This window comes from Protopterus annectens, chromosome 2.part1 (genome assembly GCF_019279795.1).
Source record: "Protopterus annectens isolate FY-2018-M chromosome 2.part1, PAN1.0, whole genome shotgun sequence".
Lineage (NCBI taxonomy): Eukaryota > Metazoa > Chordata > Ceratodontiformes > Protopteridae > Protopterus > Protopterus annectens.
In genome coordinates this window covers 830028332-830046351 of record NC_056729.1, presented here as the reverse complement: position 1 = coordinate 830046351, position 18020 = coordinate 830028332, and positions in this window count along the sequence as shown.

Here is an 18020-nt window from a genome sequence, read left to right as displayed (position 1 = left end):
TTTTCACCTCTGGTAGTGGAGTTTACCAGCTGATCCAGGGCATTTGAGTTGATTAAGTCCAGGAAGCGCTGGGCCTGGGAGTTTGTACTTGAGTAGTTTTCCCAGTGAATGGTAGGGTCATTGAAATTGCCCAATAACAGGGTGTTTGTTAGAACTTTTATATTTTCCAGTGTCTCCAGAAAGGTGGAGTGGGGGTCCTGGGTCATGGAGGGTGATCTGCAGCAGGCCACAATTTGCATTGCAGATTTGCCCGATGTTAGTTGCACATGGATGATCTCAGCTGTATCATGCTGCGCCACTAACCTGGAGGTGTAGGTATCCTTGAAGAATATGGATACACCCCCTCCTTTTGTGTTTCGGTCCATGTTTTGTGGCCGAAATGTGTGGTATGAGTTGTAGCCCAGTAGTGCTGGGGTGCTCTCTGGAGCCTTGAACCAGGTTTCAGTTACTGCACAGATGTCGACGTTCTCCATACTGAGGAGTGCTTCGAGTACATGCATTTTGAGATTTAAACTCCTGGCGTTGAGTAGCATAACCCTCAGTTTTTTGTTAATTGTGCTTTTTACAAAGGTGAATTTGACTTTTGAGCCTTGCCTAAAAATGCACTATAGGGGCAGCAAGAGCAAGGGCAAGAGACAGCAGTACAGAAAAATGAGATATCAGCAAACAAGTCTTCACTATAGTAAAATCAAACTGAACCTGTGAAAGGAATCAGTATACAGATATATGTTCCATAACCCACTACATAACATAAATATGTGAACTGGAGTACAGCAGTAAGCCCAGAAGTCAGGTGTAATTGTAATAGAGTGTTGAAGTCCCCAATAAAACACAAGGACCCCATACAGTGTACGCACACATGAATCATGGATACCAGACATACATATAAGATGTAATGAATAATAAACCAATGCCAAAAAGGAAATATAATGCAAAGTCAAATGTAAGCAATGTTAAGCATTGCACAGGCCAGCTTAGGAGGTGTAAGCAATGTGCAGGCTACCTAACTCAATGTGCCCGGTGTTATATCCCTTTAAACAATGCCAACCTTAGGTAAGCAGGTTTGCCCTTAGCTTAGCCTTTTCAAAACTGGCCAGTCACGAAAAAGTGTGGAAAATCATCCCTAATTAAATCCAAGAGGCAGGAATACATCTCATAACTGGTTGTAGCTTCCCTTGCAGGCACTATGTCAGGAAGGGGAGAGGGTGTGTGCTTTCAGGCGGAGCACTGATGCATCCAGGAGTCCAGAGCCATGGCAGGACGTCTTGTCAAAGACCATGAACAGAGACTGCTGCAGGGACAGTTCCAGGGCTCCCAATATAAGGTGGATGCCTGGGACCGTCTCAACCGTGACCTCACCAGTGCCACTGGCATTCCCCGAACTGGTGAGCAGGTCAGGCATCACTATGCCAACCTGAAGCAGCATAAGGGGCCCTCTTGGAGCAGTGGATCCGAGAGGCCACAACGGCAGGGGATGTCCCAGCTGTGTGTATCACCCCACTAAGTGTGTAATAATTGCCAGCTCAAGTATATCAAGGATTTGTATGGCTAAATATTCCTCTTATGTCCTCTGCAGCTGCAGTCGAGTGGGCTGCAAACCAGGAGGCCCATGGCAGTCGCCTGGAGAGGTTGCGATGTGAGGCTGGTCAGTAATACTCTTGCATGTACTGTCATAGGAAATAAATCTAAACGTATTAGTAAATTAATTGACTGTCTAAAACCTGTATTGTTTAAGGCAAGTACTGCATACACCAGAGAATATAGCAGGAAAAGACTCATATAGTATGTATGTAAATAAAAGCGTAATAGCCTGACAATAAAGGTTTAACTGCTGGACTGCATGTGTATACTCTGGTATTGTATGGTAATGTAGATTTGCATTCACGTAATAGTACTGTTGTAACAAGCACTGTTACCTACACGATGCACCATAAATATAATGTGTAGGAATGCCTGTATATGACTGATATAATCCCCAGAGGCCATTTAATATAACTGAGAGACACATAGACAGAAAACGGAAAAGGCAGACAACAAAACCTGAATAGCACATGCAACTGAGATGTAAACTGTTGTTTTTTTAGCACACACAGCCATGGTTCAAATCTTGCCAGTGGTAGTAGTCTGCATACAGATTCATACCCCACAACTGTGCAGATATGTCCAGACTGTCCAGTAGAGTGGCCTGTATCTGTTGCCTGTCAAACTGTCCCCCTGGGAAATCAGTGGGATGACCCCAGATGTATAGGCAGCAAACAGGAAATACAACTGATTGACACACATCTATGAGAACAAAGCTGGCACACTAGCAACTCCCCAAAATCTTATAAGACTAAGAAGCCACGTATGTCCCATTTACACCCCCATTTTGTCAAGCTGCGGCCAGAGTGTGTAAAGTAACAGAGTGAGATGTATGTGCATAATACTAATGTGGAATCTGGTACTGTGTGTGGCAATATTCAGGTAATGCTAACAAACATTTCTCATACAGGTCTGTCTCATACCAACACTGTGCCCAGCAATACAATAATGATACCCTGTACTGGTACGGTTTACTCTGGTATTGTAGGGAACTGTGAGTGCTGCAGTTTCAATGAATAATAAAGTATCACGGATCACTGTCACCCACACTGTGCTACATAATATAACTGCATAGGAAAGCATGTATATGTGTATGTCAGGCACTAAAGGTTGAAGAGGGCAATAGTCTAGATATGTCCCAGTACACCTGCATGTGGTCAACACATGGCCAGAGTATGTGCAGAAAGAGTTGCATAACTATGTGTGCAACATCAACCCGGAATCTGGGAATATGTGTAGAAACAGTTAGTGTTAACAAACATTCCCTCCACAGGTATACCAGGTAAGAGGTGTGCACTGCAGGTAAAATCAGTTCAGGTATAATGATGACGACAGCCATATCACTGTCCAAACTAAGGCTATAGGCTAGTGTAGTAAGACTTGTAAGGTACAGATAACAGCACTGACTAGAAAAGTAATGTGGACTACAGGAATATACTAGTTGTTAATTGACATCCCCCCACCATATCTTCAGCAATAAACAACATACCCACCCCAACCAATATGTAATGAGTCCAAAGTTCTTATACTGTCCAATTGTTTGATAAATATTTTAATTGTTCCCATACATGTGCTATATTGAATTATTCCAAAATTGGTGGCATGGTGCCATCAATGTACCTGCATGCTGTTCTTATTACTACTGTGGCCCCATATATGCATGTGTTCTGTGTGCTATGCAGCTGTTCCGTATCTGGTATCTGGGTTAATGGGAATATCTATGCATGCTGTTATTGCTAACCCTGGAATGTGTTGACTATTACTAACCCACATATGATGATAAAATCTAAACACTATAGCACGTTTGGGAAGGCCGGTCCCAGCGGACCCACCTGTCCCACCTCAGCTGGCCATGGCACCGGGCACCAGCATGTCTGGAGCCTAACCCAGAACCTCCCTGTCTATTGGTCCTGCACCACCTTTGGGTGGAACCACCTCAGTGGATGGGGCTCCCCCCTGGGTGTGGGCACAGACAGGAACTTGTCACCCTTCACCAGGTCCGGGTTGTGTTGCATAGAAAGCTCAAACAGCAATTTGATGATCTGCTACGCCAGCTCCGGGGCCGTTTGTTGTGATTAGAGGGTCAGCCTGGCTCTGCAACTCAGCCCCCAGCACAGTCACCTCAGTTGACACAATGGGATGTAGTTGTTACATAACAAGGCATAACTGACACCATTACAAGAACACTGACAAACAGAACAGTCTGTATGGCAGGAGGCAGTAGGTCTGCATTAACCCAATTTATTTAATTATTTTAAATATAGGTGAATTGTATGGCAATGTATATCCCAATACCTTAAGGCAGCTCACCCCTGATACCCCCAAATGTTGTACTAGCCTAGGTTAGTTATGGTGAACCCCCCCTAGACTCAGTAATACAGGGCCATATACCACTGTTACATACACTGGCCTCTAGAGTGCATAAGGGCACACGTATTGTGTAGGAGAAGCCCACACATATATGGCCACAGCCCCACCATATGTTTGGCTGATACAACAGCAATGGACTGATGCCAGGAATGGCAGCATGACATACTCACAGCCTACTACAGAACAACCCCTGACAGCATGTCATATGTGCAAAGCTTGGTATGTAGGTAGAGAACAGAGGCTGGAACACAGGCCCATATGTGGAAAATTGTTGTCATACACTAAGCAAGTCGCTGGTGTTACAGAATAGTCTGCAACATACCCTTAGGGATTTGAGGTTAGAAACATAAATGGATGTAGCCATGTACTGAAAGCACTCAAGCCACATACTGCCAGTGAAATATTTGACACAGGACCTGTGTGGTGGACAGACAAAACATAATAGTCACACCTCCGGCCATCAAGAGGATAGGCCCACTGTTGAGAGCTATACAGACAGACTGCATTCAAGGTAAACTAGTATGTACACACAAACCCTGTAACACCAGTATTATACAAAGCATACCACAACTCTACTCACACTCTGTCTATAGTTTTGGAACCTCCTACAAATATGTAGCTGGCTTGAGTGTGCAGGTTCTCCTATAAGAGGTATTGCTACCTGCCATTGGTAACACTGATGCCCACACACAGGAAGGATGTCCATCACACAGGAAAGGTAAAGGGACCATGCCCACATGATGTAGGGATTTATAGTGGATGGTTGCCATGACAGTGGTAATTGGAAGTACTACACAGCAAGCTGCATGCAGTTAGCAAGTGAAGGACACTGACTGGTGCAGAGGCCATCACCTGATCATGTGCATCACATACTAAAGCCATGCTACAATCTACTCAAAGCAGCTCAATCTATTTACTGGAGAGAGATTGAGACTGAGAGAGAGAGAGAGAGAGAGAGAGAGAGAGAGAGAGAGAGAGAGAGAGAGAGAGCCTAAGGCAAAGGCAAAGCAAAAGCCAAAAGAAGAACAAACCATTCTAACATCCAGAAAGCCATCCAGAACTGGCATCATTCCCACAACAGGTATGTGAAGTATATATATATGCAGTTGAATGTAGTACCTGGTCCATAATAATGGGATAGATGATGTGGAATGATTTATATGTGCCATCAGGTGTTGTTGTAATGATGTTCAACTGAACAACTGCTATGGACAATAGTGTCTGTCCCTGTGGATAGTGGGCCATAGCCATCAACTGTGCAGATCAACACTGATTAACAAGATGTAAGCCATCATAGTATGTGTTGTGTAATGGGAAGTATGTATATTATGTGGCAAATAGCTGGTGGTTGAAGTAATGCCATTATGATAGACACATGGGACCCACAGCCCACCCCTTGCAGGATACTCAGGGTAGTCTGTAATATAGCATGTAGGAATGCCAAAGGTGTGTAATAGGGTTACCTGCAATCTGGTCCTACATATACCCCCCCTAAGGTTAGGTAATGTCCATATGTGGCACCTGTCTGTGTTGTAGCAAGGCAGAACAGTGCAGCTGTGCAGGAAGGTGTGTGATTGTGGACCTGATGCCTGAATGTACCCCACATATAGGTATGCATATGTGTACGTATGTACACATATATAATATATATATATATATATATATATATATATATATATATATATATATATATATATATATATCAGCATGTATGTCCACAATTATACAGATATCCGTGTGTAGACATATATGAGCACATATATACATCACATATATCTACACATATATAGATATATACCTATATGCACATGTGTACATATGTGCAATCACACACACAAACATATATGTATTTAAATACATGTCCCCTATATTACTATCACAGTAAATCATGCTATGTGTGAGGTAACAGCACACATAACAACATACACAGATATCTACAGCTGGCAGTGTGTGCAACATGGACAAGTATGTCACATGCTAATCCCTTGTTGGGACCACATTGTCCTTGCCTGTGAAGTATGCAATGGGAAGATGGGGAAGTATGGCAGGTATAGTTGCGGAGGTGGTAAGGGTTGGTAGATAAAGGGGACAGTCTACAGGGGTGGTATGTGACACATGTGGTGGGTAAACACCCTGGATGGTGTATGTGGTCTGTGATATGGATGCCCCGTGGGCCCCAATATGGACACAATGGGAACAAGCCTTCCACCCGCTGCAACTCACAACAGCAGTCCACATCCTGAAGGTGCCTGGCCTGGAGGCTGAGCAGGAGGAGCATGTCGGCCCTGTGAATGTGTACTGGGTGCCTCAGAGTGATGTGGTACATCCCACATGTGTCTGTGGAGCCCGGTATGGAACAGACCCTGGACCTGACCTCAGGGGACAGAAACATGTCTGTGTGTGCTCCCGGGGGGGAGGGGGGGCAACATCCACTGGGTTGGTTCCACCTGATTGTATTGCTGGACCAGTACAGGAGGAGGCCCCAGTTGGGACACATATGTGATGTGGCCAGGTAACCTGGGCTGATGGTTTGGAGAGGTGGTTCTGCTGGCTAATAGTACATATACATGTTATTGTGTCACTGTTATAGAACATATGTTGGTAGTAATAGTCTACACAATCATGGGACATGTCCAACAGCATGCATTGATGTCCCCAATAACACAGAATGTCAGATGTGCAGCTATCACAAAGCAGCCATACCACAGGCATATATGGAAACATAGTGGCCCATGACAATGGCATGCAGGTGAATAGTGTGTAACAGGACAGCAATGATAGTATCTGCACAGGGAACATGGCTACAATCATATAGCAGAAAGTGTGGTACAATACAATATCTGTCCCACTGGTAGGTAAGCTGTAGCCATACCTAATGAGTTGTGTGTACAGTTTGTTGAAGCTGATATGGTGGGGGGGTGACAAAGATGCGTATTACTAACTGTGGTAACCTTGCTCTATGAGTTGCTCAGACCTGTTTCCATCTTTATGTCTTTCAGCCAAGATGTCACATGCATGCCTAATTATTCGACATCTGAGAATGATGTGCTTATCACACACCTGATCCAACACTACCCAGTGCTGTTTGGCAGGGCTGCCCATGAACAGCAGGAGCGGACCGCCCTGTGGAATGACCTAGTCCACAGGGTCAATGATGTCTGACTGCACAATCACAGTTATGAGCAGGTCCGGCAACATTGTACTGACCTGCTTCACAATGCCCATCGGTGTGCTGCTGCAGTCTGGGGGGATCACCTTGCCACAGTGGGGCCATGCCATCCATCCCCCCGACATGTGTGGAGGAGCTCCTAGTCAGCCTAATGGTACTTGCCCATCCAGCAAGCCACCAACCCCTGGACACCTTTGTGGAGGTGAGTGGCACCCACACACCAGCCGAGGAGTGTGCAGGTAAGGACACAGGGCACATCAGTAGACCACTGCTGTGTATACATCTGCATCAGTCCAGGTAGATCATGCATATCTGACATGTCATAGATATATTGTGTTGTTGCATTGTAGTGATTAACAGATGTCCAGATGTGGTAGTATTGTGGAAATGTACTGTTGGTATATTGTAATACTGCACTCAACCTGTAGCACTGCCACGGGTGTGGCCACTGATATTGCATCTCTCAGCCTCTTATGTAGGTCCCTCCAGGATACAACCAAGACAGCAGCCTGTAGCTGGAGAGTATGATTTATGTAATTGCTTGCCAACACACCGGGCATGTAATGGTGATGGCATATTCCATGCACACATCTAAAACACCTACTCTGAATGCATGCTGTACATGTGCAAGTATTGTTGCTGTGAAATGCATGGTGTCACAGGGTTGACCATGATGGGGTACTGGAAGGGTATGTCAGACACCTGCATGATAACTAACATCCTGTCATTGTGGAATGTGTCCACAGGGAGTAACATTATGGTGGGAGACATGGCCTGCAGTAGGGACATGTTCAGAACAACACCCATATACAGTGCAACACCAGTGTATATACCTGTAGGACAATGGCAACTGCTGCAGAGATACACTATGGCATAAGGCATTACAAAAGTCCACATTATCAGCTGGGTCTAGGCTGTAACATGTGGTGTTCAGTGTATGGGACACTGCAAAGTGACACACATGTGTAGGGCATACTTGTCATGCATCTGCATAAAGGCTGAAGGAGGGATGTGTCAGCATGACACACCAGTGCACTGCAGCAGGGATCCTAAGGATGCTTGGAATGGCTCTATCTGCACATAGTCAGGTTCAGGAGCTGTGGCAGCCATAACCCTACCCCCACAGCAATAGGGACGGCAGTGTGTGCCTGTTGTCAGTACTACATTTAGCACTCTGTTCTTGCATGGGTTAGTGCTGTCAATAGTAGTACTGCCATGATACACTACATGCCAGTTTGACAGCACATACCCTGGGCTACTACACCTGTATGTAGCACATTCACATGGATAACAGTGCTGTACAGGCCTCATACATATCTGTGTCCCACACATGACACTCACATCCCTTGCTACAGTAATGACAGCACATAGGCGCATGTATTATACATGGCATTACATACACTTATTACAGATTATCAGACTGGGTGGTGTGACCTGGTTACCAGGGCTAAGCCATGCTTAGAAAGTATCAACATTGCTGCAATATAACAGCTGAACTGATTTGCGCATTGGTAAGCTAGGCCTACACTGTGTAAGTGCCCGTACGTTTACCCATAGCTCAGCACTGCTTAGCTTTACTCAAACATGCGCAAACCCACTTAAAGCTGCTCAGATCTGCCTTAGCCACTCTGTATCCAACAGTACTTGTTCTGGCCAGCAACAAAATGAACAGCCCTTGCAAGTCTTGAACCCAGGACCCTGTATACTGAAGTGACAGCACTTAACCACTACACCATGACCACTGTGAAAACAGCTGTTGTTTTACCAATATAGCTGTCAATACACATACTGAGTAGTATTGAACAATAGCTTTTAGTTTCTAAATTGGGTAATCCTTAGTATTAATATGACTGTTGCATCACATATGTTGTTTTATCATAATGTGCACATAGCAGATACATACGGTAAGATACATCTGGGAGGGTATACACAACCGTGAGTTTACTCATGATAAGGTTGCCACCCATCCAGTTGTCAGCGGAACACTCATGGGTTGAGCTGCCTCATCCCATTGCCCACTGTGCAAAGTAGTGGGACTTGAAAAGTCCCGCTTTTCAATCACACTGAATTGCAGTGTTAAAGTCGCAATTACTTCCGATATTTCCATGGCAATTCAGTGACATCAGTAACTCAGACCTGCAGGCGAAGCTGCTGCCTGTTAGGTTCGGGTGCTTTAATTCGTGAAGCAATTGGCTGCAATTTATGAAAGGGGTGGGGATTTGGGCAGGAAGAGCCCTGCAAACATCGCAACTGTAGGAGCGCTTTGTTTTAAGCGCTTCTACAACCGCTAAAACAATGACCGAGATTTGTTTAGTTTTTTTTTCTAATGAGCCAGCAATCCATTCATTCATCCAGCCAGTTAGCCATCCATCCAGCCATCCATCCAGCCATCCATTCATCCAGCCAGATAGCCAGCTATTCATTCATCCAGTCAGTCAGTCAGCCATTCATCCAACCAGCCAGCCATCCATTCATTCATCCAGCCAGACAGCCATCCATCCATTCATGCAGCCAGCCATCTATTCATGCAGCCAGCCATCCATCCAGCCAAGGATCCATTCATGCAGCCATCAATCCAGTCATTCATCCTTCCAGCTGCTACTCCCACCAACCAGCTAGCCACTCCAGCAGCCAGCCAACCAGTCATTCCAACAGCCAGCTAGCCAGCTAGCTAGCCACTCCACCAGCCATCAGTCATAACCATAACAGCATCTCCTTCACCACTCCTGTGCTGACATCATGGTAGAGGGTGTGGCCAGTGTCATATTGGCCACACTCCCATTTCTCACTTTGGCCCACTTAAAAGGTGGCAACCCTAACTCATGACAGGAATATGGTTGTATACATATAATAGGTCTATATATGTCTACATGTACATACACATGTATTCTCATAAATATGTCTGTATACACATCTGTATAGTGCTACATATATATGGTCATGTGTACATCTCTTCGTATGTACACACACACACATATATGAATATATATATATATATATATATATATATATATATATATATATATATACACATACATGTCTGTATATATAGATATATGTATATATAGATATACGTTTATGTATATATAGATATATGTCTATATAGCTATATATATATATATATATATATATATATATATATATATATATATATATATATATGCACATCCTATGTGTACAGATATGCCTAGTTATGTTGGTATATATGTAGATCTCTATAACTATATGTGCATACATATCTATTCTGATATACCTACTACTGTCAATATATATGTAGATATCATTATGTATATGTGCATATGTATCCCTATCTGTATATGTGTATACATATATTGCTCTGTATATGTATATATCTGGGTGTTGATTATGTGTGTGTGTGTGTGTGTATATATATATATATATATATATATATATATATATATATATATATATACATATCCATCTATATATGTCAATATGTATATGTGTAGATATCTATATAGATATCTGGATAATTATATACACATATATTTTCACCATATGTCCTGAACATGGGGTGTAGCTCTACCTCAGCCCCTATAGTCCCAACTTTGTAGTGCAAGGGGATGTCAGGTGTGTATAGCTGGTATATTTGTAGGGTATTGCTACTGTAATAGGGATTGTCTTCACAGACATAGTGTGTGTCGGAGGTCACATCTGCTTTTAACATGTGCACCACTGGTTTCTGACAGACATCCTAAGGACATCATAGTACAATACTGCTGCTAGCATGTAATGCTCCAGTGGACTAGAGCAGAGATATTGGCCAATAGATGTGGACATACTGACATACTCTGGACAGTCCAGAGCTATACAAAGAACCCCTTAGTGCAAGGCATGTGAAGCAAGCCTGACAATGTGGATGTTAACAGCCATGTAGATAGGTATAACACATAACGACTGGTATACATTTGCCCCCATAGGTTATGCATTCACACACCCCTGTCCATCCTGACACATAATAACTGCTGGTGCAGAGGTGCCATGGCCACATACTACCCACTAGATATTGACATACATCTGTTCAGCATCCCACTGCTCTGTATGACATACATGACTGTTAAGGGAGGCCCTGCAGCAGTACATCTGGCAAGTATCTGAACATGACATCCCACTGGGTAAGTACACTAAGCTGCTAGGCATGTAACAAAGCACAGTGCAGGCTACATGCAGGCTCAACACTGGCCTATGCTTCCTATGGGGGGATGCACATGTACCTGCATATACATCAGGCTCTACAGGCATGTCATAGTACAGAGTACAATACATCAGTGTGAAAGTGCATAACCACAACCAATGTGAACACAGACACAGCCACGTATTGTAAGCTAGTGTAATATTACAGTATATGGTCCATTTGTTCGACACCATTCTCATATGTGCCACTCACACACTAACCCTACATATACTGGGCCGCTACATAGTGTGGTCCAATGCCTGTCAGTGGTATGGGACATATGTGTGTATGGCCATACAAACAAGTAAGCCGATAGGGTAACATACAGTGGGGCTTCATGTAACATCAGATAGAACAGGACCAGGAAAAATGACATCTACCACAGTCTGTACACAGGCCACAGTACATCTTGACTATACACACACTGTCGACATTTACCTTACATACACAGACCTCAGTAATGTACACACAACCACATAATGTCCAGGTTATGTCATCAAATATAACCCCTACTATACATAACATGTGTAGCAGTCTGATATCTCACTGGCTTGTTTTCAGATATGATGCCACTAATTATGGTGTACAACAGATATGCACCTCTTACTGCATGACATATGTACAGAGATTGACAGAGTTGTGGCTGGAAGCACATACACAGGGTCAATGTTGACATGTTGCTGTAATAACCTCATGCAGTTACTGTTGTAACAGGGTTTGTTGCAACATATGTCCTATGAGGGATATGAAGTCAGTAACTCTCACGGCTGTCACCATCTACAGACTGCAGTCCTCACACTACCTTCTGCTGCTCACAGATAGGTGCTTTGTGGGTAACACATGAAACAAAAGGCACCACACACTGCCCAGTCTGCAGATAACCCTACAGATGGGGTTTCCTCATAAAGATAGCACTGGCATGACAGTTATTAAAACATGTAGGACAGCCATATCCACACACACCCTGTTAAACCAACATTACTCCAAATGCAGTATAGCAGCACTTACAGTCTGTAGTCAGGTCAGGCACATCCCCCTCCTGTGTGTTGCCCTGTTTCCACAGTGTATGTTGTTAGAGGTAAATCCCCAACCCATCTGAGATGCTGTTTACCAAACAACAGAATGAGTTCCTGCTCACAGTGAATGAAAAGGCCCAACACCAACATGATGTTCCTAGATATTGGAGTGTATTTCCACGCAATTGGCAATGGGAATGTTACCACAGCTGTTCCACATGCAATCAGCTAGAGGAAGGCTGCAATTTGTGCAGAGGCCATCAGCTGATCATAAGCATCTCTTAAAATACACATGCTGCTGCCTAAGCAAAGCAGGTGTAGCTCTTAACATCCACCAGAGAGGGAGTGAGAGAGGCAGAAAGAGGCAAAGTAAAGTCAGGTAGAGGTGGGAGAGTAAAACTTAAGCATGTTTGTGTCACACACCTACCAGCACAGGGTATCAGACCCCTGGCATCTATGTAGTGCTATCACATTTCTATGTAGTTATTGGATGCGTCACATAGGTTACATGTTGAGGAGCCCTGAAAACATATATGTGATGGTGAGTGACATCTGCAACAAGGATATGGTAGCTATATGGTAGGTGTAGCCCATGTGCCTGTCCACATAAACAGGTGCCAGTATCAACATAGCCACACTCTCACAGGGATGCACATACATTGACACACTTGGCAGAGCCAGGAATACAACTCATCACTAGTGAGATTGCCACAACACATTACTGTGCAAGTATCACATGCACCATAGGGGTCATACAGAGGTTATATGGGCAAAGGGTATGTGGAGGTGTCTGACATTGGACAGCATGCTTTGATATGCCAATGGGGGTTGTAGTGAGTGTGAATGTGATCATATGCATCATACAACACACACACAGGGTGCCAGTACTGACATGCATGGGTGCATTGCTTCACAGGTGTGTAGTGGTCGACTGTGCCAGACAGTTATACAAGGCTAGGTGATTGGTATACCCTGGCATCAGCCCATATGAAAATGGTCTGCATTGTGGCTCAGGGGTGTAGTTTCTGGATTTGCCCACACAGGTGGGTATTGTATTCATCATCCAGTCACCTGGGTGACTATTGCGTGTGGCCAGTGCTGTGCATTGCTTGCCATGTTTGTTTTCCTTAGTCCATGACATGGTCGGTGTCTGGGATGTGCAAACCTCCCACATGCATGTACAGTGACATGTGGAACTGTACCTGGGATATCTGGCCCATGTTGTGTACACAGATTGTTATCATTAGATGTGTCAGTCCTGGCCTCATGTGACAGGAACTGTTAATGGACATCAGGTTTACCCTGCACCTACATTGATAACATGATACCAGCATTCCCTGGTGTCAGTGGCATCTGTCCATACAGGGCATGTTTTTCAGGCATTGTATGCCCTTTATGGGTCACATTTGATGGCACCACAGGTGTTGCAGTTGTCCAATGGGGAACATGGGGAAGGTGCACTGTCAGCATGTACGTGCCTATTGGACAGATGGACAGGGTGCCATGGCCTCTGTAGCCCACTGCAATCACACCATGATTACTATCAGTGGGCAACATGCAGGGTACTACCAACATAGCAGCTGTTGACAAGGTAAATGTGTGTATGCGACATGGGTTGAGAGTGTTCTCTGGGTGATACTAGGGTTGCTAACTTTGTTTGCCTAGCATTCATGTCACATGTAGGGGTATGAATTTGCACCCCAGCTTCTCAGTTATTTCACATCTGTTTTCCCTGTATGGTGGACATTGTGATATACACTAGGGCCACTATATAATAAACATGCAAAACCCACTCCACATTGAGTCCAGTTGTTACACACTCACAACCACCTCCACACAGGATACAACTTACACACACACACACACACACACACACACACACACACACACACACACACACACACACACACACACACACCTGTAATGTTTGGATTAGAACTCCTACCTAACTAGATTATTACACTACAGCACTATGCAGTTATAAGACGTGCCACAGAGATTACTGGAGTACTACTTCCCCAAAGGTGTATTTCACAATGAATGAAATCAGCAGGATTGTCAAAGTAGGGCATTTGACTTGTAGTGAATGTGGCTAGGCTAAAATGCTTTACTCCCTCCACAGACATAGAAACACACAGAACATCCACAACTACCATGTGTGGGTATAGAACCCCTACCAGAATTCTATATCACCCTACAGCATGAAGCTGTTATAGGACACACCACAGGAGTCACTGGAGTATTCCTTCCCCAAAGGTGTATTTCACAGTGAATGACATCATCAGGATTGCCAATGTATGGTATTTGAATCATAGTGTGTGTAACTAGCATAGAATGCATTGCTACCTACACAGACAGAGACACACACACACACACACACACACACACACACACACAGTTGCCATGTCTGGGTTTAGAACATCTACCTAACTACTGGGCTACAAATTTCTGAAAGGTGTATTTCACAGTGTATGACAACAACAGCCTTGCCAAAGTATGGCATTTGAATTGTAATGAGTGTGACTAGCCTAAAAAGCATTGCTAGCTACACAGATGGAGATACACACAGTTCCCATGTCTGGGATTAGAACTTCTACCTAACTAACTTATTACAATACAGCAGTATGCAGTCATAGGATGTGCCATGTAGATTACTGAGCTACAGCTTGCCAAAAGGTGTATTTCACAGTGTATGAAATCAGCAGCCTTGCCAAAGTAGGGTATTTGAATTGTACTGAGTGTGACTAGCCTAAAAAGCATTGCTCTCTACACAGAGACAATCACACAGTTGCCATGTCTGGGATTAGATCTCCTACCTAACTATTTTATCACAGTACAGCAGTACGCAGTTATAGGAAGCACCACAGAGATTACTGGCCTACACCTTTCACAAGGGTGTATTTCAAAGTGGATGACCTCAGCAGGCTTGTCATAGTAGGTCTATGGGGAGGGCAGTGTGTGTGCATGGGCCATACCCCATTCATCTAGAGGTTAACACACCACATGCGGGCACACACAGGGTTATATTCCACAGGCATGTGTATACAGCTGCTAGATGACTACTTCCTTGTACAGTCATGTTGCACAGCTAGCACTTGCACCACATAGTCTGTAATGCTGACAGATACCAGTGGCTAAGGTCTACAGTGAGTGACATCTTAACCTCATGTGGTTGTAGCCATTTGGCTGTGTGCTGGGTGGGACAGGCCTCATAATGCATGGCCCCTTGTGACAGTCACTCTCTTCCACACATCTATGTACATCTACTTTTGGATTTTTATAGTGTGTTGTACTTGGATATATGCCTGTAGTCCTATCCAGTGCATGTGCAAAGCATGAGTGGTGCATACTGAGGAGTAGCTGCACTAATATATGCAACTAGCAGATATGTCCAGTCCCTGTTGTTTGCGGACATGGCCTTCATTTGTTTAAGTGTGTGAGCATGCCCAGTATGCCCTTCTGTATTGAATGTGTGGATTGATTTGAGGTAGTTTGTACTGCCGTGCAGAACTTTGTTTTGTACACTTACAGGTAGCATACTGTTTCTGCAGGGTATCCATTGATCATTTGGCAATATCGGGACAAACTGTGCAAAGGATAGTGTGTACTGTAGGTGATTGTGTATGTGATGCTTCAGCTGCATGGTACTGCTGTTAGCAGAACTATTCAGACATGTGTACTGTTATACACAGTAATGTTTTCTGTCTTCATGCACTGTCAGGTGGACATTGTTGCTCACAGTGACGACTTGGGGACAAGGGTGACTGCAGCTGTGTCCAGTATTGTAGGCAGACACCTACATATTCATGGTAAGTTATGCCATTCTGGAGGGGGAGCTGCAGACACTTGGTGCTGGGTTTGTGTATCCGGTTCAGCACCTTGGTACAGTGCTGGCAAAGGATCCCATACTTGTCCACCCATCAACATGACATTATGGGCTTATCTTGCTGTGGCTATGCCTCACAGCTGTACAGATTTGCACATGTTAGCTAGTGGCAGGGGCCATGGGTCAGGACATGTACCCTATTGTGGTGTACAGGCAGGTGTGTAGTCACCCATTTATTTGTTTGCAGCCAGGGATAGTGTGTGCACACAGTTTTCTTTCGGACCCTGCACATTCCATGCTGCCCATGCTCCCACACCCCATTCTGTTATTCTAACCTCTTCCATACATTATGAATACATTCTCTGATACTTTCCATAAGGGTATCACCCCATCACAGGGGTGTGTCAGTGTTGGTGCACAGTTCATGCAGTGGGACATGATGGACAAGTTACTGTGGTTTGTCCACATGGCCTTGCATATGGCTTATGTGGAGTATGTTATGTTGTTATTTGGGTGTCCATGACATAACATGCATTGGCAGTACGTGTGAGACACAGGCCTTTGGCAGAAGCCTGTGGGGCATTAGGTGTTGCTAAAGGTCAGATGTGGCAGGCTGTTGCATTCTGTCAGTCCTACAGTCCCAGACCAACATACAGTACATTCCCCTGGGGTGACAGGGTTGATGTGATAGGTGCTCATGCCAATACCTTCTAACACTCTTGATCAGGTGTTATGGATGCTGGCAGGGTGCTATCTACAGCCACAGACACACCTGCATGATACACCTGCACTGCATGCTGCAGTCTTCCACTATTGCCATATACAGGTGGGGTCTTACTGTACCCATTACCCACAGCAGTGATATTACCAGAGAGGTGCCCATGGGTGGTGTTTGCATGGCTGGGTGCATGTGTGCTATGGACACACAGATATGCATGGGGCATTCCAGTTATGCTGGCATGTGCAGGTATATCAGCTGATTCCCAATACATCAGTCCTACCTCCTTTGTGATCTGCAGGTGTTCAGGCAGACATCACCAGTACCCCTACTACAGGTCCAGTTACTGTGATGCATACCTATAAGTACCAATCCAAGGGTGTCTCTATTTCACATTGACACAATATATACTGTATGTCTGGGGTACTTTCCCCTGTATACTGCTTGTATATCTAGCCCAACAGCCATGCCATATCAGTCTTTCAGATGGTGACACATATTACCACAAAACATTTACAATGGCTTACTGCTAGCATGTGTTATACTGGTGGGGATTGTCTTTGGCACTGAAATTGTAAGGGCTTGTCCCTGTCATCAGCAGTAGTGGGCAATGGCCACCAGGTCTTACCTCAACATTCATACATACTGAGCATTCTCACACATTATGAAACACACACCATCCTAACACACACAGACCTGCATATTGTACAAATGCTACAACCTATCCTGCTACCTTGGCCACCTCTGGGCATCTGTACACCACTCGTATTATGCCTACTCATACATGTTACTACATTTCTACACAGGATTGAGGGCACACACCTGAGTGTCACTACATTTCGATACTGGATTGGGGGAAGGGGCAGACATGTCTGTTTCCACATGTTTACATAGGAGTGGGGGGCACACCTGACTGTTACTACAATTCTACATAGGATTGTGGGGGGACACACCTGACTGTTTCTGCATTTCTACACCATTTTGGGGGAGCACACCTGACTGTTACTACATTTCTACACTGGATTGGGGATAGGGGCAAACCTGACTGTTTCTACATTTCTCCATGGGAGTGGGGGGAGCACACTTGACTGTTACTGCATTTCTACATAGGGTTGTAGGGGGACACACCTGACTGTGTTTACATT